The 23,202-nt window shown below is 39.1% G+C and overlaps 1 protein-coding gene across 5 annotated transcripts in view; it reads left to right on the plus strand.

Moving 5' to 3' along the window:
* The window catches only part of adgrb3 (adhesion G protein-coupled receptor B3), a 253,558-nt gene that overhangs the window by 209,414 nt on the left and 20,942 nt on the right, over positions 1-23,202 (plus strand). The gene's annotated exons all lie outside the window — the stretch shown is intronic.

Genomic DNA, 23,202 nt, shown 5'->3' on the forward strand with positions numbered 1-23,202 from the left:
ATGACTTTAAATGACAGACATTCATCCAGTCACCCTCCAAGATTTTTCCATTGGGTTTTGCCCAGATGTATGGTAAATATTTCCAATGCCCTGGATATGTGAAACAGTCTCTGTTCTGTCAGATTGTTTGGATACTTTTCATTAAAATAACAAGTACTGTATAACTTTAAATCAGTGGATATCAAAAATGTTGAAGCACAGTTAATTTTGACAATATTAGACCACAAACTTCCTAATTACCAGAATAACACTGCTTTTATATGCAGCACATGTTGACTCTGTCATTGAAAGAACAATGAAGATCATAAAAGTTAGATTATAGCCCCTTTATAGCACAGCTCTCTTCTTCTTTTGAGGTCTTGTCCTTAAAGGCTGTCATATTTCATCCAAATGGAAGATTTAGTGTTTTAATGCCTCTATAAGATGAAGATTTTCTTTGCCTAGGTGCAGGAACATTGTTCTTTGCTCAGGTGTTACATTGTCCTCAGGAAAACCTGAGATAACCTTAATTTGGAAGCTGGGATGAACTGTGATTGCAATTAAAATGCAAGGACATAAGGAAAATTGAAAGAAGTGAACAGATAAGGGACACTCAGATGACTTTGATCTGAAATAGTGATGCTAGGTTCATTGTTATGGTTCCGTCACAAAGCCCTGTATTCATTAACAAGTCAGACTAGTCTGCAGTTAAAGATATTCAGACGTGTACGAGCAGAAAGGCAGACAAGATGCATGCTGGCAGACATGATGCAGCGCTCAATCAGAGACTAATGTAATTATCATGGTGCTGCCCCTGAAACGATCCTGTAATGGTGACTGTATGGCTTAAAAGTAGGGTCGCTGGAGAGACGCAGCTCTTTGATTTTCTGTGCGGTGTGCATTACTGAAATGACTCAAAGCATCTCAGAAAAGATATGAAACCGTTTTTTTGTTCGATGTCGATGAGAGAGGAAGTTTGAATGCAGTCAGCAGGATTCAGAAGGACAACTGCTAGAGTTAAAGAAGGATTGCTTCCAATAAAAATGTATCACATCCTGTCTCTGGCTTCATAACTGGCCAGTAAACAAGTGGCTAATGTAAAAGATTGTTTGGCAAAGAGTAGTTGGGATTTACAAGCTGCCCACGCAGATGCCCTTCTCAGTCATTTGGCAGCTCTACAGAATGACACATTGTCCATTTTATTGTGTAACAATTTTCTCAGTATACCTTTACCTTTAGCAAGGAACACGCTGTTTATTCCTCACCTCATTATGTCTCACTGTTTCTCCTCATTAATCCGTTCTCTCTGTAGCTTTTCGGCTCATTAACGAGGCAGGCCTTTTGTATCTGGACACTCTTGCAATGCAGCAGTCGTAGATTTTATAGTACATATACAACAGAGACAGAAATCTTTACAAGTGCTTGAAAAGATAAACGTTTGTAAGGGTTTTGCATTGTTAAAAATGCATTTAAAGCATGGCTACTTGCTCAGTGCTTGCACGTATGAGCTATTCTGGGAGCAGATGGACTTGCAGCAGTGGGGGGCTTATTCTGGATCATACCCCACTCATAAATCACAATGCTTCCTTTTATTAATTTCATACATTCAGTTAAAATTGAATCATGAATTATGAATGAATGAACAAAGACAAGGAAATGTCTGAGGTCTCTTTTGTAAACCTGCAATGTTTGATTCTATGGATTAAAAGAGACAAAATGTACAAGAAACTGAATGGGTTTCTATGATGCATTCAGTTAAATGTCACAGAATGACAAGAAAACATCATCCAGGCAGTTTAAGTTCATCTGTTTCCTTGCTGGCCCCTACATCTGGAACACAGTGTTAGCCAAGACTCTGAATGCAGTAGGCTTGGGGCCGTTTTCGAAGCTGAGCTGATTTGAAGCCTTGTCAGATTTAATCAGGGCTCCAGTCATCTCCTGTCTTGATTATGAGGACCACCACTTAACATGGAACACTCACTCGGCATGCCGCTAATAAGATATCTGTCTCAGAAATCTGCAGAGAGATTAGGTGGTTTTCAGAAAATCCACTGACATACTGTGGATGTCATTTCAGCGTCACTCGCAGTGACTCAACAAATCACCTTCACTCACTTCACAGGGTGTCAAATCAAATCAAAAGTGACTCATTCACTTCTAAACTGACATTTTAGTTCTATATTTTCAGCATTATAGCCGCATCGATAAACATTTTCATTTTAACTAATGCTTAAGTGACTATATAATGAGAAAGAGGTTGGTCACAGTGATAATGATGCTCTTTGGAGCATTTCAGCTCATTATTTTATAACATTTTGTTTGAATACTTTCTCATTCTCAAATATCAGCTGGCTGCATTTTAGTGAAAGCTCTGCAAAACCTCCTGTCTGCTGATCATTTATTTATACAAAAGTTTGAATTTTGCATTTGCTACAGAAGAAGGTTTGTTTTATTTTAGTCCATTACTCCTATTACAGTGAGTACATTTCAGTTGTTAATATCTTTATTTATTCATTTCTTTTATTCACACAAAGAAGTTGATCAGCTGAAAGCCAGCTGATTTGCTCTAGCTAATCGCTCACATGCTACTTTATTCAACTGCTCTTACGTTCTGCCACTCTCTCTGCAAGCTGCTTTTGCAACCCTCCTCCACCCCAGCTCCTCCTTTATTCTGTTTCTGACTCATTGTAATTCTGTTGGCACTGACGCCTGCCCTGCTCTGGGTTTTTTGCTGCTTCTCTCCCTGCCTTAGGCTTTCCTTATCAGCATATGAAGAGCTGTTCCTGCTTAATGCTTTCCAAGTGCGCTCACTGAAGGGCAGGGGGATCTCAGAACAGCCACACTGCCAAATATAAATAACAGCAAGTTAAGTTCAAATCAATAACAGCTAAAAAATAAATATTTATAGCCACAAATCATGTGCTTCTTGACAAAGTGGTTCTGACTGAACTATCATTGATATCCTGAGACAGTTCTATAAAGATCTAGAAAAATCAACCGATATTTTATTCGCTGTCATAGGAAAATTAAATTGAATGCAATGTGTTGAAGGGTGCTGGTAGCTTTTTGGTTGGGTCAACATGCCCTATGTAGGGAAACTGTCATCCTTGAAGCATGCAGCCTAGGGTCAAATTCCTGTCTAGCTTGTGGCTCTCTTGTGGCAGTCAAAAGGCACCCCCCCCCCCCCCCAAAAAAAAAGCAACAAAAAATGATAATACTAAAGTAAAATGCACCGATGCATGTCATTTAGAGCCTCTGTAATTACCTCAGCAACACTGCAAAGAGTTTTGCTGCAGAGCCAAGGAGATGGAGGAGACCAAATACAGCACTAAAAGGAGAGTGAGTATTTGTATAAGGTTAATTAGGGATAAAGAAAAGACTTCGAGTAAATGCTGAGATTTTTGTGTTATTTTGTGGCTCCTTAATACACCTCCAATGTAGTTATCTGGTAAAATGCATAGTAGCCTAATATCAACACTGGTATGTCCACCATCCACTGCTGCTAGTGGGGTCCTGTTGTCACATGTCTGCACAATGGTCAGCAGAGATGTACAACTCCCTGTGCCAGTGCAAATATACCAGAACATAAACATCATTAAAGATATTACAGATGAAATTACTTTAAATTAAGGATGTTCCTAGGCATCTATTTCCCTGTTCAGTTAAATGCACATTTGAATTGAATTCAATTGAACTAGTCTGAAGCTGAGAAAATGCATAGAAAACAGTCAAATTTATCACAGGGTCATTGTGTCTTCGTGCTGATTAGAGTGTGGCTAAAGATAGCAGTTAGCTCAGCCAGACTTTGTTAGTCTTTGCAGATAAATGTCATGTGTATTATGGTTGCTTATCAGTTTGGTTGAGTGGTTATACGTGAGTAGAACCCTCAACAGCCTACATACAACTTTATTACACTTTTCTAGTTCAGAATACTACCAAGCTTCTCATGTTTACATCTAGCAACGTGCCAGGAGGAAGCTCTAGCAGGAATGCAGCAGCTATTAACTGAAGCTACAGTGGCTACTACTGTAGTTACGGTTGGCTTGGTTACAGTTTTAAAAGAGCATTCACAATACTCAGCCAGCAAAAGGCGCCTTGTACTTCCATTACATCAGGCCCTTTAGTCACTAGCTCAACTCTTCTCCTCTGTTGTCCCCAGGGGTAGAACGAGTCTCCCAACACTGTCCCACTATACTTCCAGGGGGTGTTGTGCCCCGATCTTTGTTAGCGAGCCAGCGCTTGGTAATTTGGCATTTATTTGGTATGTTGATTATTTGTTGGTGAGGACAATTTAATGGATGGTGATGATGGACAGTCTCATGATAAGTATTGGTTGTTTCATTGCTGATGTTTATGTGCATTGCTTCTAGCACCTGCACCTGATTGGACTTGCAGCACTAAGTGGCACTTACTGATGTTGTTTCCTCTTGTCTAGATCTTCACTTACTTTCAGATGTACGTTGTTTTGGACAAAAGTGTCTGCTTAATGACAATGTAACATTTAAACCTGAATTTCAGGCCTGTGTTTATTAAAAAAAAAGTTTTTTAATCTTTAATTTGATATCTGAATTTTTGCAGTTTAGCCGTCTGACTGCATGCATCCCTATTTAAAATCATTAAGAATTGTTATTTGCATTTAATTCTGCAGTTTTTATGTATCAAGGGTGTCCAGACTTTTTTTCTTAACTTAGAGCTGCATACAGACAAGTATGAGGATGACATGGCCACTTAGAAAACAGCTCACTTCTAGTGTTTTAAAGTTGGGTAAACCAATCCAGTATACAGTGGGTTAAGATATACTTAGTGGTTGAATATGTGTAAAGAAAAAACTGCCTCCAAATCAGCTTTCCATTAATAACAGACATTCAGCAAGGTGTCAAGAATTGAGATATTATGATTATTCTGGTGTCAAGATGTAGAGAGTATCAAAATGTTTGTTTACAGGCTTAACACAGCAGCTAAGAACTATCATACAGCAGTCAAGCACAGGTTTAATGTTCACATGTGGGACAGTTTTAATTTATTTTAATTTGCTGTGTGCCAGTTCAAATGAACCAGGGGCTACTTGACATGGTTATTCAAACGCCTCCAGTATAAAAAATGTTCATAGAAATCTAAAGTAATGATTTTTTTATCTTGACATTGAAGCAAAAATAAAAATTTTAAGTTATCGATTGTAGTGTATTGAAGTGGATGAGTAAATTCCCACATAGAACATTATTTAAACCTTGAAACTCAAAAAAAGGTTTATTTCAAACATGACTGCAATGTTTTGAAAAAGCTGCACCATTTCTCCTTTGTCTTTTTTTTTGTTGGATAACTTGAAACCAAATTTGCTCTTCTGAGGCGTGTCTACCACGTTGACAAATTGTTTGTTGGTTCAGACAAGTTAGGAAGCTGTATTTGTTTTTTTCCATCTTGGCTTTGTTTATTAGAGTTCCTGGACAATTTATTACTTCCGTCCCTTTGTTCTGTTTCCACTGTGTCTCTCCTGTTGTAATAATATTTGAGAAAAATGTCCTTTGTTTGATCAGTCGTTGTGTAGAAGCCCATGTTTGAGTTGTAGGCTAGCTGGAGGAGAAAACATAGCCCCTGTGTGGGTTTAATTGCCATGCCGCCTGACACTGCCTCACTTGTTTTTCCTCCATCTCTCGTAAGAAGTGCGTATAATTGGCTCCACTGTTTGTGGATTCAGACTTGCTCATCGTCTAATAGAAATCATCTCTTTGGTGTGGAGGTGTCCTCTGGGAGCAGGGAGTCAGTGAGTCACCTTTGCCTGTCTGTGCTTTTCCTTTGTCCTCAGTCATTGTTCATCGGGGTTTATGCAAAAGAGTGAGAGAGGGGAGCGGCACGCTGTCGGATTTGCAAGGGAAGACAGAATTAGGATTGAATCTGGAGTAAGATAGGACGTCTGCAAAATGTTCACCCAGTAATGAGTCATGCACTAAGTAGGTTGAGGTCAAGGTATGAAGGTGTTTCAGCCCATTTTTACCTTTAAGAGACAAAAATCCCTCAGACAAGGCTAGATTCTTTGGAAAAACAACTTTTTTGTTTGATTTCTGAATAACTAAACCTCCTGATGTGTCTGGATATTAAAAATTATCACCTTTTGTTATAACACTGCATGTCATGTATCAGCACAGATGGCTTTTCAAGGCTGCTTTCCTTTTCCTTCTCATTTAAAACTAACCCTTTCCTTTTTTTAAATAAACTATAGCTTACAATGCCCATGACATACTTTTAATCAGCTCTCCATAAATTTTCGATTATTATTCTGAATGTAAACATATGCAAAAATAATACGTTTAAAAAAAAGAAACACTAAAAGGTTTGAAAAAGAAAAATAAATTTCTGAAGCGTACACGTTCCTATGAGATATCAAAAGCTGGAGGGCATGAATTCAGTGTTTATTACAAATGCACTAGCTGTACTGTACAGCAACAGAATATACTTAGTGCACAGAGCATGACCTTTCCGTAGGGGTGCAGGGATTAGAATTAAACCTGCGGAAAGGTAGAATATGAAATAAACTAAGTAATTAAGATGATAGAAACCCGCAAAAGCAGCATGCACTTCATTCTTATGTACTTTGCATCATCTTCATGCACTTCATATTGAATGAACTTAACTGTTAAGTGGACCAATCAGTTAACCTTGCAAAGCAGATGGATACGTCCATTTCCTTGTTCCTCACTGGCGAATCCATCTTGCACAGCTCCCGTCTGAACCGTTTGGGCCCAGTTAGAAAGGGACAGGACCAATCAGCAATGAGGGGCAGTACTTTTGGGTGCAGCAGAGTCACAAGCAGCAACAAGAGGCTGGTGCAATTGTGGCAGAAGAGCTTAGCGTGGATGCTGCTAAAGTGCCAGTTTTATCAGAACTTGACGACATTTCTTCGTCAAAAGAAGAACAAAGAACGGCAGTGAGTTGTTTACTTTTCAAAACCAACAGAAGTCATGTCCTGACCATAGACTGGAGAAAGAATCAGACAAACCCTGTGTGACATCAGCCATCTGCTTACAATAGGCAGACTCAAACGGCTCTTGAAGCCATTCCGTGGAGGCTTCCATATTGAAATCTCAACTGAACTTTGGATCAACCTAACGGCCTGCCCACTAAGCATGACTTCCTGTCAGCTTGCTACCTAGCATTCTGGTTGACAGAAATGGAGCCTCTGCCTGCCGTCTCAAATGATATGCGCCAATCAGCTTTCATCCTAAATATAATCCACACGACTGTGGTACAAAAAAATTCACCCTCTGCACAGTGGGAGCACAATAAGACACTAGCTAATGAGACACGTTTGGTGTTTTGAACCAGGCTGTAAACCAGTTTATTTCTAGTGTCAAAACCAGCTGTTTAACAGGTGTCCAGACAGGACTTCCGGTGTTCCTGCAGCCAGCCTCAAGTGGACACTCACGGTATAGCAATTTTTTTGCACTTCCGCATTGGCTTCATTTTTCAGGACCAGAGGTTGCCGCTTGGTCTTGACATGTCTATAGTCGCCATGGTACGTCACATGTTTTGTTGTTCTGATTGGCCCATAAAGTTGTGACAGACACGTTCATCCAATCACACTCCAAGTTTTTTTTTTCAAAGCCTCTGCCCTTTCCTAAATGCTTAGCATTGAAGGTTTTCCAGATGGATGTGTGAAACAAATCCATCTGGTGTGTCAGGTTAGCAATCAGTAAGATTTTTCATAATTGGTCTATCAAAATCAGTATTTGTGGTGTAGAGACCCACTCCAACACCTGATTCCGTATGGTTTCAGTCTTAAACTTAGGTTACTTTCATGCTAGAGCTTATAAGGATAGTCCAGTTCATTTAAACTCTGAAAGTGCAGCAATACTGCAGTTTTAGCCCCCAATCAAACCGTGTCCCCGAGGCTCCAATTAGACAAAGTCATCTTTAAATCAGCCAAAAAGACTGCACCACTTTCTGTATTTTCTTGTCTTCATACAAAACTGACTTGCATCATTCATTAACAGTGTTTCACTGACTAATGGTTTTGTGCAGCCTAGACCAAGTTTTAGCTTGAACATGTTAATGATTTAAAACAAGAAATCATGCAGTAAGTACTACAAGCATACAAAAAGCACTAAGAGCATTCTTCCAGTTTGCTTTAAGCTATTTCATTGCCTTTTGAATGAAGTGGTTTATTTCTGGTTTTTATTTTAACTGTGCTGATAATGTTCGCTGTCATTTGTGGGGAGATGTAATTGCCTAAATTTAGCTCTTGATGTCATATTTTTTGCTTGATTTTTACGATGCCTCTAGTTTCTGAGTGAAAACCTTGTCTTTGGATTTATGTTGGTGCAACACGGCAGGAATCCTCTGGTGTGTTTCAGCAGAGTAACTGAATGCACTTTTCGAAGAGTGCTGTACATATATATAGAGATAGAGAAAGTGAGACAAATAGAGGTATAGTATGGAGAAGTGTTGTAAGTGTGAGCTGACTGCAGGCTTGTGTGAGGTCCATCAATAGAAAAGGAGAAGTAGAAGCCATTTTCTGACTGTAGAGGCAGAGTCGATGCGTTTTGTTCTGTGTTTCTGTGCAGTTCAACAACACTCTGCCACCATCACCACCACTCTGTTGTGTGGAGTTTTTAAATCCTCCACCCAGGCAATCACAGTGTAAAGCACTGGGGCCACTTGTTGCTTGATTCAAACCGAGGGTGCTTCAGTCAAAATAACAAGCAGCCTCCTCCTCCCACACTGATTCACAACGCTGGGAAAGATAAAGTCATGCTAGGTTTGAAATAATGCTGTGAGTCTTTGAGGAACTTCACCATACATACACTGCAATCAATGCAGTTTTTATTTAATAAGATACTTCTTTTACCTTTTAGAGGAAAAATACATGTTAGTATGAAAAGTTGCTGATATTATGTCAGTGAGTGTACTTCAGTCCATTGAAATAGGAGCACAAGCCAGTGGCGTTTTTTTTTTCTTCTTCTTCTTCTTCTTTTTTTTAATTTCAACACTAGTGTCTTAAATCAATCCAAAAAGTAACACACAGTAGTCAAAGCTTTCATTCTTTTTGCAGCTGAAAGCTCAAACATCTTTCTTTCATATGATTTCATTGACAGTCTGAAACTTTAGGGAAGAACTTGAGGCATGCAGGTAGAAATACTTGTAATCTTTTCTTTTAAGATTAACAGTTTCACTCTGATTGCAATACATTGCACATTTACAGTAAACTCATCACAAAACTCTGAATGCATCTTATTAAATAAGAATAATTATCAAATAGAAACAAGCTGTTTCATTCAGCATTTGTGCATTTTATCTGGAGCAACAAGCTTTTTATGTTACTCTAGTCTGCACCAATTCAGGGATGAAAAAAGATGCTTTTGGGTTTAACGAAGCTTAGGTCATGCAGGACATGCAAGTCATAATCCAGCTGCAATCAGATGATAGAATTATTGTCTCCCACCTCTCACAGCCAATCACAGTGCCTTGTGGTCCATTTAAATATGGCGTCCTTCTCACTTATCCCTGCTTCATCAACATTGATCACACCACACTGCTGCCGGCAAAGCTTCACCACCATCCCAGCCTCTTCCTCTCTAGCCTAAAACCTTTTTGCCCCTTATTATTGACTTTTATGCTGCAAAGGAGTGGATTTCTGCTAAGTAAAAATTGTATTTGACATGCATTTTCATACATGTATCTATCTATGTGGGGGTTTCTAGCACTCTACACCCTGGAAAGTCAAAGAATTCTACAAGGCAAACCAAGGGAGCGTCTTTAGAGCAGAGCCTTCACCACCAAGCAAAACTGCATCTCTATTTTGGAATAAATGGTTACATGTATGACGAGAGGCCCTGAGTGCAATTTAGATTAATTTTGCAAACAGCTAAGCTAGTACCTAGCTTCTCAATTATAGCAAAAAAAATTATCTGCATTGATTTGGACATCCTGATTAGTACAAATGGGGACAAAATTATCAGCCCCCCTGTAAAACTTTCAGTTTTTCCCAAGTGATTCCTAAGCGTATGGAATTTTTAACACAGCTTTTTTCAAATTTCCTAGTTTTATTTTGGATGCTTACATTATTTCACTTTGCACATAGAAACAAAATTAATGCACACAAACCAACAGGGTCAAAACTATTAGCCACCTGATGCTAATAGTTAGTTGTGTCTCCTTTTTGCTAGATAACAGCCTGCAGTCATTTGTTGACGTTTTCACCAAGTCTCAGACTCGCCTCCTGGGGAATCCTAGTTCATTTTTCTGCAAATCTCTCAAGCTCCTCCAGATTTGATGGTCCTCTGGCATGGACCTTGGTCTTCAGTTCACCTCACAGATTTCCAATGGGATTCAAGTCAGGGCTTTCTGCAGGCCACTCAATAATGCTCACTTTGGTCTTCTAGAGTTCACCAGGAGCCATGTATGTTTTGGGTTGTTATCATGTTGGAAGACAAAGAGACAACCATGACCCAGTTTTGCTGCTGACTGCTTGAAGTTTTCTTTCAAAGTCTTCTTATTTCCTTTTTTATCTATGGTTCCTTCCACTTGTATGAGAGTCTCAGTTCCAGATGCACTGAAGCATCCTCACAGCATAAAACTTCCACCACCATGTTTCACTGTGGAGACGGTTCCCTTCTTCCTTCAAATATAAGCAATGTCTCTGTGACCAAAGAGCTCTAGTTTGGCTTCATCTGACCAAAGGACACACTTCCAGTATTTATAATCCTTCTCCAGGTTCTCCTTAGCAGACTTCAATCTGGCTTGAAGGTGTCTCTTCTGCAGAAGTGGAGTTTTTCTTGGTCCATTCCTGTGCAGGACTCTAGTGTCTTCTTTGAGACTACAGTTCCTGGCTTGGCTAAGTCTTTTACTAGTGTCTTCGCAGCTGTTCTGGGATCTTCAACACATCTCTGACTAGTTTTCTTTCCAGAGTCTTTGAAATCTTTCTCTTCCTACCTCTGCTAGGTTTGCTCTGTGATGTGTGGCTCTATTTAAATATCTTGGTGATCCTTCTGACTCCAGTTATTGAGACTTGGAAATGCTGTGGTAACTTTGCAGATCCTTCTCCTGCTTTGTGAGCATCAAAAACTATTTTTCTCAAGTCTAAACTGATTTCTTTTGGTTTTTCCATGATGCTTTCTCCAGTGACCACTCAATCCTTTACTGATGTTTTGTACTGTGTGTAAATTGGAGGATAACCCTCAGTTTTAACTTGGTTTTACAAGCTTTACAAAGTTGAAGCACATAATTGCATAACAGTAGTTTGTGCTGTTGCCCAGAAAAAAGGGCCTTATAATTTAGACCCTTGTAGTTTTGTTTTTTTGTGAAATAATTTTGTTTCTGTTTGCAAAATAAAGTAACGTAAGCATCCAAAATCAATGTGGGATGTTTGTAAAAGCTGTGTTAAAAGTATTTTTTTCCCTGTTTAACAGCACTTGGGAAATACTTGGGAAACTGACATTTTCATATAGAGTGTAAGAATTTTGTCCTCATCTGTATATCACTTTGAGCATAAATTTCAAATAATTAAATGAATCGTTCTTGGTGCCTTGAGTGGCAGCCACAAGCACGGGACAGATTCTGCTGGTTATTTTGCATGGTTCCAGGTCTGACTCCTCAAAACCAGGGTAGTTCCATAGGACTGAGGTTATTTTACCTTTTTTTATAGCCAACAGCTGTCTCTCTGACTTCTTCTTTAGCTCTCCCACTTTTCAAAGTGCCTGCAGTGGTTCCCTCTGCTCCGCACTTGAATTAAAGTGAGAGCTGTTTTGGTGGGAGGGGTATAGCCCATGCTATGCAGTCAAGTAAGTGAAAATACATTACATTTACTACACGTGAAAAAACCTCTGGATAAAACAAACTCAACATGGCATGTAGCAGAATCTCAGTTTTCTTGTTTTCATGAAATTTAAACTCCATTTTTCTCCCAGCACTGCACAAACACTAATACAGATTTTTTTAATATTGCTGTAATAAATTTCACTGTGTTTCCTTATCACAGCATTGAACAATATCATTGCACATGACTTATTTGCATGGTGTATCATGCAGATCTTCATTAACAATAGACCCATGTATAAAATACTTAACTTGTACTAATGTTGAATACTCAGCCTGCATAAACTGCATTTATTTTGCATGACTTTACGTATTTTTTTGTGTTGCAGAAAGAAAACATGACCGATATGCCGTTGAAGCATATTTTTCACTAAGTTTCCTGTTTGTGGAGATCTTAAGATACAAGGACTAAACTGTGACTTTAAAACAAACTTCAGAATATCTCAACTCTGTAAAACTGTATGGAGTTCAAACATTGGGAATTTAAGAATGTTTTTGTTTATGTTTCTGTGTTTAAATATGTTTTGGATCAGTGTGTTTATATGTTTACATCAAGCAAATGCTGATCCACCAATGCTGATTTCTGTATTTTTCTGTTTGACACAATGTCAATGCTTTTAGAAGTTCTTACAGTTTACGATTATGATTTCAGGAATATAAAACATAAGAAGAAGGAGCACTGGTGTGGCTCGGTTGTAAGTAGATGCAGGCTACAGTCCTCGTCTCACTAGTCGCAGCTTTGACTCCCTGTCCCGATGCTATATGGTGCTTATTATCCCCCACTCTCTCTCCTCACATTCCCTGTCTTTCTCCAGCTGTCCTATCCAATAAAAAGCCTCCAAATAATCATGAAAACATAAGAAGAGGCAAGTAGTGACATCATACTTAGCAAACATACCAAAGTAGACACTGACAAATCTTTTCCATCCCTGGGTTTCATTCTGAATATTGATCAGCAGATTAAAATGCCCGCAGATCAGAGCTGAATAATTTAATCAAGTAAACATTAGCCTAATCCAATTATGAAAAAGCTGTTTTCAACCTCGCTGGAAGCAAAAATGAAATCTCTCTGAGTGTTTAAGAGCATCAAACATATTTTAATGTTAGACAAAAATAACTCAAGTAAATACAAAATGCAGTTTTGAAATGACAGTTTCATTATTTAAGGTAAAAGCCACCCAAATCTACCTGGCCTGATGTGAAAAAGAAATTTCCCCCTAAACTTAATAAATGGTCGTTGCGCCCTTGCGGCAACAACTGCAAGCGAGCAATAACTGGTATTTAGTCTGTCACATTGTTGTGGAGGAATTTTGGCCCACTCTTCTTTGCAGAATTGTTTTAATTAAGCCACATAAGAGGGCTTTCCAACATGAAAGCGATGTCATGCCATGTTATCACAGTCATTTTGAAGTCCAGACTTTGATTAGTCCACTCCAAAATATTCATTTTGTTTTTTAAGCCATTCAGAGGTGGACTTGCTGGTGTGTTTTGGACCATTGTCCTGCTGCAAAACCCAAGTGCTCTTGAGATGGAAGTCAGGGAACTGATGTTCAGAAATTCTTCTCCAGGATTTTCTGATAGAGAGTAGAATTCATGGTTAAATCAATAACAGTATTTCTTTCAAGTCCTGGATCATCAAGTTGTTTTGGCCTAGGATCTCTACCATGGATGCAATTTTTGCCCAGTTTCTTTCTTATTGTTGAATCATGAACACCGACTTTAACTAAACCAAGTGAGGCCTGCAGGTCTTAAGATCTTGTTCTGGGTTCTTTTATGACCTCTTGGATGAGTTTACAATGCACTCTTGGGGTCATTTTGGTAGGCCGGCCTCTCCTGGGAAGGTTCACCACAGTTCCAAGTTTTCCCCATTTGTGGATAATGGCTCATACCTTGTTTGGTGGATCCCCAAAGTCTTAGAAGGGGCTTTGTAACCCTTTCCAGACTAATAGATGTTAATGACTTTTGTTAGATGCCACCATGATGTGTTTCTTTATGAGATATTTTAGCCTACTTCACTTTGTTAGACAGGTTCTATTTAAGGGATTCTGGATTCAACAGGTCTGGCAGTATTTAGGCCTGGTTGTGGCAAGTGAAATTGAACAGAGCTTTCCCAAAAAGATGAAAAACCACAGTAAATTCATGAATTAACAAGGGGCAGTTACTTTTTCACATTGGGCCAGGTAGGTTTGGATGGCTTTTTTCCCTTAATAAATGATATTGTCATTTAATAACTGCATTTTGTATTTACTCAAGCTATCTTTGTCTAATATCAAACTTGATTTGATGATATGAAACATTTAAGTATGACAAATATACAAAGAAATCAGGAAGAGGGTCAAATACTCTCTCATGGCACTACTTCTTTTCTTCATTCTACAGGCTCTTCATCACATTACAAAGCAAAGTGTACACCAGTTCACCGTATCCAAGCTTTCAGTTCTTTCAATTTTAGAGAGCGTCGATGCTCAGCTCAGACCTTTCAATCAGAGTTTCGTTGGGTCAGAAATTCTTTAAATTGCCTGTCCTGACCTTGAACTGCCATTATTGAACTGGCTAGAAGTGCTCCACATCAGCCCATACCCTTACCTCAGTGTCTATCAGCTCTGCAATGTTTTAATGTGGTCCCTAGCTCAGTCCCTCTGTTGCCATGGATACTGACACAGTGTGTTCAGCATCTCCCGGCATTTGCCTTTCTAAAGGGCAGCATGGACAGTAGATTTCCACCTTGTTTTTGTGCAGCTGCCTACGTCCAGTCAAAGCCGACATAATATCCCCCTAATGCAACTTCCTTTATTTTCGCATGCACAGTTTTCATATTTCCCTGACTAATGAGGCTAGACAGTATAGACTCTCAAGTGAACCGTGAAACATAACGGTTGCATGTGACCTGTTTCCAGGAAACAAGGCAGTCTCTATTTCAGTACATGGGGAAACATAAGAACCGTCTTTAAGTGTAAAGACACCGTAAAGCTGCTATATGTCCTTTATAGGCTATCTCCATTAAAACATCAGCATTAAAATGATGTTTCTCCTTTAATTTATCCACTGGTTTATCATACTTACCCATTTATATTCCCATATAGAGCACGGTATGTGTGGAAGTATGTGTCAGATCTATATAAGAAGCTTTGCACACCTATAATTACCACATAGGCAGGTGGCAGTGCATTGTGGGAGCTGCACACTAAGACTCCCATTTCTTTGATGCTTACCTGGAACATTAGGTGCTGTAAAGTGTGGTATAATGAAATAAACTTTCCAAACCAGCAATGTTTCGTACAACTTTGAGTACTATATAAACTGAGGAAAAAGGGTAATTGAATATGTGTTTGGTAGATCATTTCTTTGTTGTAACAATGCTTCATTGCAGTAAATTGGTTGGAAAGCCTGTTTATTTCTCTTTTAAATGGTGCCACATTTGTATTCATGCATTTGTGGGATGAGCAGCAGAGCTGAGTATATGGGTTGTGCCCATGAAACACTTGCCAAATATACTCTGCCAATGCCAAACAGCTTATCCTGCCACTGACTCTTGTTTTGACACCCCAAAAGGACTGTTTCCTCACCCTATTAGCACTTAAGAGCCGTATGCTGTCTTCTACAAATTTGCATTCAAGGTTTGCAGGACAATATGGTCGACAGCTGTCTGCCCAGACAATCCGGAATAAACTGCATGCAGCCAATCCCCTGTCTCATTGGGCTGCCAAGACTGCCCTTCACTGTCAGGCTTGTTTGCGCTGGTGTCAGTGACATGTGCTCTGGAACCTGAACATGTGGAAGAACGTAATGTTCGATGATAACACCAGATTCTACATACATGCAGTTCAATCATAAGGTCAGAGGGTGGAAAGGATCCAGAGAACACTATGCTGTATACTGCACTGATGGAGTAACATCTATTGGTGGAGGCAGTGTGATGGTGTGGGGCAGCATCTCCCTTACTGGAAAAATTTAACTTGTCATCATTGAAGGTAATCTCAATTTAGAGAGATATCAAGATGAGATTCTGCAACCAGTGGTAATCCCATATGTCTGGGATCAAACTCTATCCTCCAAGATGGCAATGCTCACCCCCACAGGGGGGGGCTTTATCAGAGACTACCTGCAGAATATGATAGTATAGAGGATGGAATGGCCTGCTGGCAGTCCTCATCTCAACCCCATTGAACACTTTCAGGATCGGCTTGGGTTTGCTATTCCTGCCAGAGTAGCCAACACAATCACATTGGCTGAATTGTGACAATTGCTGGTTCAAAAATGGGGTGCTATCCCACAGCAGAGTGTGACCAGGCTGGTGACCAGCACAAGAAGGAGGCTCCTGTTTATTAATGAATTAATTGTAAAATTGTCAATATGGTTTGTTTCTTCAGACTTAAATCATCAAATCCACCAAACAACACCAAACTAGAGTCAATGGCAGAAGAAGCTGTTTGGCATTGGCAGAGAAGATTTGAATTTTTTCATGTTTCCAACCCACATACTCAGCTCTGCTGCTCATCCCACAAATGCATGTTCCTTACAAATGTGGCTCCATTTAAAAGGAAATACATTTCTTGCTTTTTGTGCTACAATTACATACTCACCATGAACTATAAAGCCTTGACAAGACACATGAACTTTTTATAATGCTTATATTTTTAATTCTCAACCATTAAAAAGTGTTTATAATCGATAAAAGTACATGCCTTTACTTGTTAACTATCATTTCTTTTACTTTTGTTCAACTTTTATTTAATGATGCAGCCTTTAAAAGAACTACCTCAAGCATCATAGACATTAAACATAAAACAATAAACATTAAAACGGGGGATAACGCAGGGATACACCACTGAACACTGAAAAGCAAAGAAACCAGGCACTCTAAGAATGAAAAATGTAAAAAATGAGGAAGGAAATACTTAAAGAGCCTGTAATATAATGCCCCAGTCATGAAAACAGCACGTCCAACCACATAATTTCTCATCAAAGATTACGAACAGGGTTTAATAAAGACTTTTTAAGTATGTCCTTACTTCTTTTTAAATCTTTCATGCCTAAAGTGCCTACTTTCATCCCTTTTTTGTGTGGGCAGTATTTCTTCCTGCACTCACATTTCTTCTGTGTTGACCACATTCAGCAGCTAGCCCCTTTAGTCCCTACATTTTTGTGATAAATTCTTTTTGAGATAAGAAATCTCCTTTCAAGAAAGGCCTGGCCATAACACAATGGCACTATTAACAAAGCTCTGACAGCCATGCTAATGTAATATATTGCTGCACCAGTCACAGTTTAAATGTTAGAAAAATATGAGCATTCACATACATCTTTTTTGTCTTATGTAGGAAAAATCTTTAAATCCCATTGACTTCTGGATGTATTAATACATGCAATGGGCAACTTATTTACTTACTTATTTATTGAAGGTTAGCCCCTTGAGGTGCAGCATCTCATTTTCAAGAGGGATTATCTCGGCGCTCCTCCACACTCCAAGAGAACGTAAAGGGTCCTCGTCTGTGTTCAATAAGGAGATGAAGAAGAGGGAACAGAGCATTCACATTTCAACAGAAGAGTGCCTCAACATGTGAAAGACAACAGGCCACTACAAGCTCAAGGACGTGGAGAGAGGATGGGTGGAAAAATTGAACCCAGTACTTCATTACACCCATGGTAAACAACCCAGTGCACCACTATCATGCTGTTGTTGGGGAAATATGGAGGCAAACCATGCATTTGTCTTATGGTAAACCAGAAACTACACTGGGAAGATGTGCACAATGAAATTAAAACACTCAAGGGCATTTAAGGAATGAAACGACCTTGTGATTAATGATAGATATCTAACTAAGATATTATTGATAACGAGTAAGAAGACATGAAGAAAGAAGTATAACGCTCCTACTCAACCTCAATAGCTAGATATAATAAGAGATGTTTGGTAAAATTGCCTACCATTGAAGGCCGAAAGAAACTTATTTAACACTTGATGAAGGAACTACATCTATGGCATAGTGAATTAACTTAAACTTTGGGATACTGGATCTTTGTTCTCCCTTCTTTGACAGCAGACATGGGTGGTTTTACCACAACACCATCGAAGCTCCATTTTTCACATGTGTATATCAGCCTTTCTGACATATCAGTAGGCTGTGGCCCAGCTTGAGACCCTGAAAATCCTCTGGGGCCCACCAAAACCCTTGTACAACAATAACATAAGACATTACCTCCATATTTTTTATTTCATAAACAGAACTTCAATTCAGATGCTTTCTTGGTAGAGTTTTTTTTCCGTAGAAAGTGTTTTTAATTCAATCCAATTAATGAGTCACTGCTGTTTATTTTGTTTTGATCAGGCATCTGCAAAAACACTTAAGGTTTCTTTTCTAATATCTGTTAATTTACCTTGTGGCCGGACAAACATTTTCCTCATTAAATTAATGTCTCCGAAAGTGCTTATAGATTCTTAAAATTAGGAAGTGAGCAGCATAGTAGAATTTTCAATGTGCATTTAACAAAGTTACAAACAGACGATAGGCAGCCATACATTTAAACATGATAGCATGCTAGTAAAACATGAAAAAAATATCTGTCAAAATTAAACTACAATCATAAAAATCCCATAGATCAGGCAAAACATCTACAAACAGATGTATCTGCCTCACAGTTATCCAGCATCCTCTTGAAAGCATCCAACAAGACCAAGTCATTACGTTTCAGATCCTTTATACACAGTTTACAGCTCTGTTTTTTTCTGACACTGGTGCTAAAACAATACTTTTATATGGTTCTGGTGCCTAAACAGTGCCTAAATCGAGACTTTTGAGCGATAAAAGTGTGTTGAAAATTAGAAGGAGAGTAAAAGCTGTCTGGGTATCATAAATGTTTTGCAGAAATATCTTTATAAGATGCCAGTTGAACATGGAATTAGGAAAGAAAACCGGTGTTACTTAACACATAAATCACACAAATTCCACAATATATTTCTAACCTTTCACCCAATATGAAAGATATTGAAATTAATTATCATTATTTGTGTTGTAATAAGTCCAGTAGGTATTGTAGGTGCTGATACTGGTACTGATGACAGTACTGCATTCATCCCTCCTTATATGTACAGTCATGTGAATAAGTTTTAGGCGTGTAGGGTGATAAGGATTCACCGCAAGGCCGGATGTTCTGAGTATGGGGCTGGAGAGGTGGAGAGAGGGGAAACAAGAGTTAAGCCAAGGTCAAACTGGACCTTGCTGGACCTTTTCAACCCCTGCTGGTCCCCCCCTGAGACTGCTGGCAGTCAACAGACCAGGAGCTCATGGAAACCCTACTACCTGCCTGGACGGTACCCTAAGCCATGCTAACTTACACCTTTCTCTGCCCTTAAGTGGGTACTTTGTCATTTTTTCTACAGATTATTTTTCCATGTCTCTGGTAAAATGCAAGGACATCCAGAGCACCATCAGGGTTGTGTCAGTCCTTCATACTGCCCGTTGGTGCACTCAGACAGGCTTACTTGCCATTACACACCTCAAATTTTGGCCCAATGTTTGCACAGTACTTTATACACAACTTACTTTTTAGAATATATAGAGAAAAGCTGTCAAAAGAGCCCTTTTGTTTGTTCTGTGAGCCATCCAAGAATGTTTTAGAAGCTGTTGAAATTCATTCATGAAACCAAAACGTTTGTTTACTGTTTGATAAAAACACCATATAGAGTGCTGTTTCCAGTGAACAGAGTCCTCAATTCAAAGAAGTAAGCAGCAGTGTTGGCTGGTTTCTAGTCAACATATTTTTCTGTGTTTTGATTGAAAGCCTTCAGCAGTGTGTGTTGAAGAAGATGTCAAACCATTTCAGTGTGTAACAGTGCATCATCTTTTCTTGGCTTTGTTTAAATTGTGGATCTCGAAATCATCGTAAATGTGGGAAACGTCATTGTTATACGAGGCTTAAGTAAAGGTTAAATGAATGTCGGAGCTTTTCTATTCCTTTACTGAATGACAGGACAGAGGATATATTGGGAAATCTGGAAAAAGAGCAGGGAATGAAATGAGGCAAAGCACTTCAGCCTCCATACGCAGGCATGACTGAACCACTGAGTCAACCAGTGCCCCTATTACGATGATTCACTGAAATAATACCTTTAAAAGTAGCTGTAAACATGTGAGTCCTCAGCCTTGGTTTGGGAGAACTGAGAGCGTCAGCAGACCTTTAGTTTTCTGGGAGTTTGTTCCTGATTTGTGAAGCGTAAAAACAGAATGTTGTTTCTCCATGGTGATTATATTTCATTAGCTGCTCACCTGTCACTGCTGTTCTTTAGTATTTTACTATTAAAAGCCACAAACCTGCCAAGAACATCAAAGTCAAACAGACTATAGAGCTTCTCATTATTTTACTCTGCACCTGAATGTATCCTACATGAACTCCTGTATTTTCTACCTGAATTCACCATTGCGTAATGAATCTCTCTCGTGGGCGTAAGTAAACAGACTTTACCACTTCTCATGCGTGAGGTAATGCAGGATTATTGTCTCATATGAACCCCGTGAACACCCCGGGCGATGGATGGATTTAGCGTGGCGTTCTCTGTGGGGAATTTAAAGTGTACGGGAGATCTCACAGTGAGGAGTGGACGCCCTGGGACGAGATGATACACTTCAATCTTCCTCTCTTTGTGCAGTGTCGCTCAGATTAGCACAGCCTCACAGTGCAAACAATCTGAAGTGGAAAAGAAGCCTAATCTCCTCTCACTGGCAAATGTCAGTGCAATGACAAGATTCCTAAGGATACTTCTTTATTTCTAATCCTCCTCTAAACAATCCCATTTGGAGATGTTTTTCTTTAGAACAAAGATGGACGAACTAATGATGCTGAAAAGTGCTGCCACATTGTCAGGCCTGAGTGCGATCTGCTGCCTCACACGCCTGCTTTTGTGTATCATTTAAGTAGTGTTGTGGTTTGTTCCCCTCCTGTCTGTGTAAAACAGTTGACCTTGGCTCACATGCCTCCAGGTGGGATCCCCGGCATACTAATGAGGGTTAGTGCAGAGGAATGCTACGCCATGCTTTTCTAGCCTGCCTCTGATCTTTACAGCAATTGCCACCTCTGTTGCTGCAGTTTAGTCCGAGGCTTTGTTTCATTTACTTCACATGATGGTGCTTCAGACGACGGTCTAGACTGGAAAACGCTGCTGTTGGAACTACAAACACAGTGCTAGGAAATGAAAACAAATCCATAAAATCAATGTGCATCTGCAGAAGCTGCTTGCTTTACTGAAATCAGACAAAGTCTGCATGCTTCTGGTTTTGTCATGCAGCAGTATAAGCTGGATTTTAATGTAGGGAGTGATTTGTTGTGAACTAGATAGCTCTTGGAGCACCAAACAGATGATTTCTATATGTTTTTACACTTGTTATAAAACATCACATGGCATGCAGTGATCTTATATAGCAGAGAGGCATGATATTGGATTTGTGCCCATTTCTGATATGTCAGTATTTCCACACTCATTTTAGCTGATATCAACTAAACCTGGCCGGGCATCATGTCTCTCCTGTGCAGTACTAGAATTTAGCTCTTACTCTTACCTTGAAAGTCTTTTTCTTAAACAGACATATTCCATTTATTCCACCATAAAAAATTGATCTATTAAATTTCTGGTACATAACATGCAGAATGTATTTTTCTCAAACATAGTAAACCAAAGCTTCATCTGCCTTTTAGAGCTACAAACAGCACTGTAACAACCTGCTGACAGTGAGCTCTGAATACAAAATTTAATGTTTTATGGCGCTTATAATTCCAAAATAAAAGTAATTCTTCTAATCAAACAACAAGTTTGTATGGTGCTCGCCTAAAATCCTGAAAAAAGTGGTTGAAATAAAGTTTGAAACATACTAATGACATTTTTTACACAGCAGAGAGGCCAGCATTTTCATTTTAAAAGGATGCATGTGTTGGTGAAGAGGTGTGTAATGACCATCAGTTGTTTAGTAGGGATGCACAGGATTTTTTTTTTCTATTACCTGATAAATTAGCATTTGTAAATTCATTTTCTCTGATACAGACGTCCATCTACACACTGTGTTTTTGTTTTGTTTCATTTTGAAGTAAACTTCCCAGGGGAAATCAAAGCACCATACCAGAAAGATTTGGGACTGAAAACAATAAATCTAATCCCCAACTTCTGTCTCTGCTCCGGCACAGAGCCAGGTAGCTGTGCTATGATCAGAGTTCACCATGAGGTCAGGGGGCAGACTAATTGCTAGAGGACATATCTAGTTTTTACTTGAACCAGGATCAAACATCTTACCTGCTGCAGGTGTGTTTCAATCCACATTTCACTTATCTTTGGTTCTGGATGACTAAAAGAAGCAGGTTGTAGCTGTCTAATTTCAAGCAGAAACAGTTTAATCCCTCATGTCTCGTAGCTAAAGCTAAAGTTTACTAAAGTATCCAATGATGTACGTTTTATTTCTGCCAAATCTGTCACAATAAAATTTCCAATGCTAATCATCATTAACAACTTTTAGTTTGAAAAGCATTAATTTTAGTGTTTTTAGCAGCTACTTAACAATGAAGAGCGCCATAAATCAGAGAAGGACATGATTTCCCATGTTTCAGAAAATTAAATATTTAGAATATCTGGAGAGTTAAATACAGAATGAGAAAATGAAAGTGAGACTTTTTGTCTCTGAATTGATTGATGATTTCTCCATTCAGGTTGTGGACGTGGCTTTGGCTCATTCAACAACACGCCCACACTATCCTGGAGCAGATTTTACTGCCTAATTTTCAGGATTTTGAAGCTGAATTTTATAAACTTACAGATGTTTTTGATGCCTGAAATTTGGCCTGGTGGTTCATAACACATTGGCCTGTCATGCAACAAGCCTACATTACAGATATTTTTACCACTTAACAGGGACTTTAAACCACTTGTCTCTGAAATGACCATGTGAAAATAGCAGATCAGCCTTTGCAAAGGCGCTCAAAATTTCCAGGAGTTATAGACTTGTATAACATACTGTACGCCTCACTTACTGTGATAAAAGGGGGGCAAGCTTTCAGACCCCCCATTTCACTACTTTATCCCTCAGGCTAAATACTCCATATATCTGTAAAAAGCACCGTTGTACGGACAGTATAACAAAACTGTGGATATTTACGGTCCAAAAACTCAGAAGCAGCACAACTACACAACAACACACAACAAAACATGATAAAATGAGATGATATGACCATGAATGAGTCTCAGAAATAACTCAAGAAGCGGGAGGAGATGGGGCAGAATGAGCTTTTAGGTGCTACAGAAGAAAGAACATTAAAAAATAAGCATTAACTTGATTTATTTTCACTTATTTCTAGTTAAAAGGCAGGGCAGTATAAGGACCCATCGGTACATAGAGTAGTTCAAAGTGCTTTACACAGTTCTACACAGCATTCAGA

The sequence above is a fragment of the Cheilinus undulatus genome, linkage group 6, assembly GCF_018320785.1.
Source record: "Cheilinus undulatus linkage group 6, ASM1832078v1, whole genome shotgun sequence".
Lineage (NCBI taxonomy): Eukaryota > Metazoa > Chordata > Actinopteri > Labriformes > Labridae > Cheilinus > Cheilinus undulatus.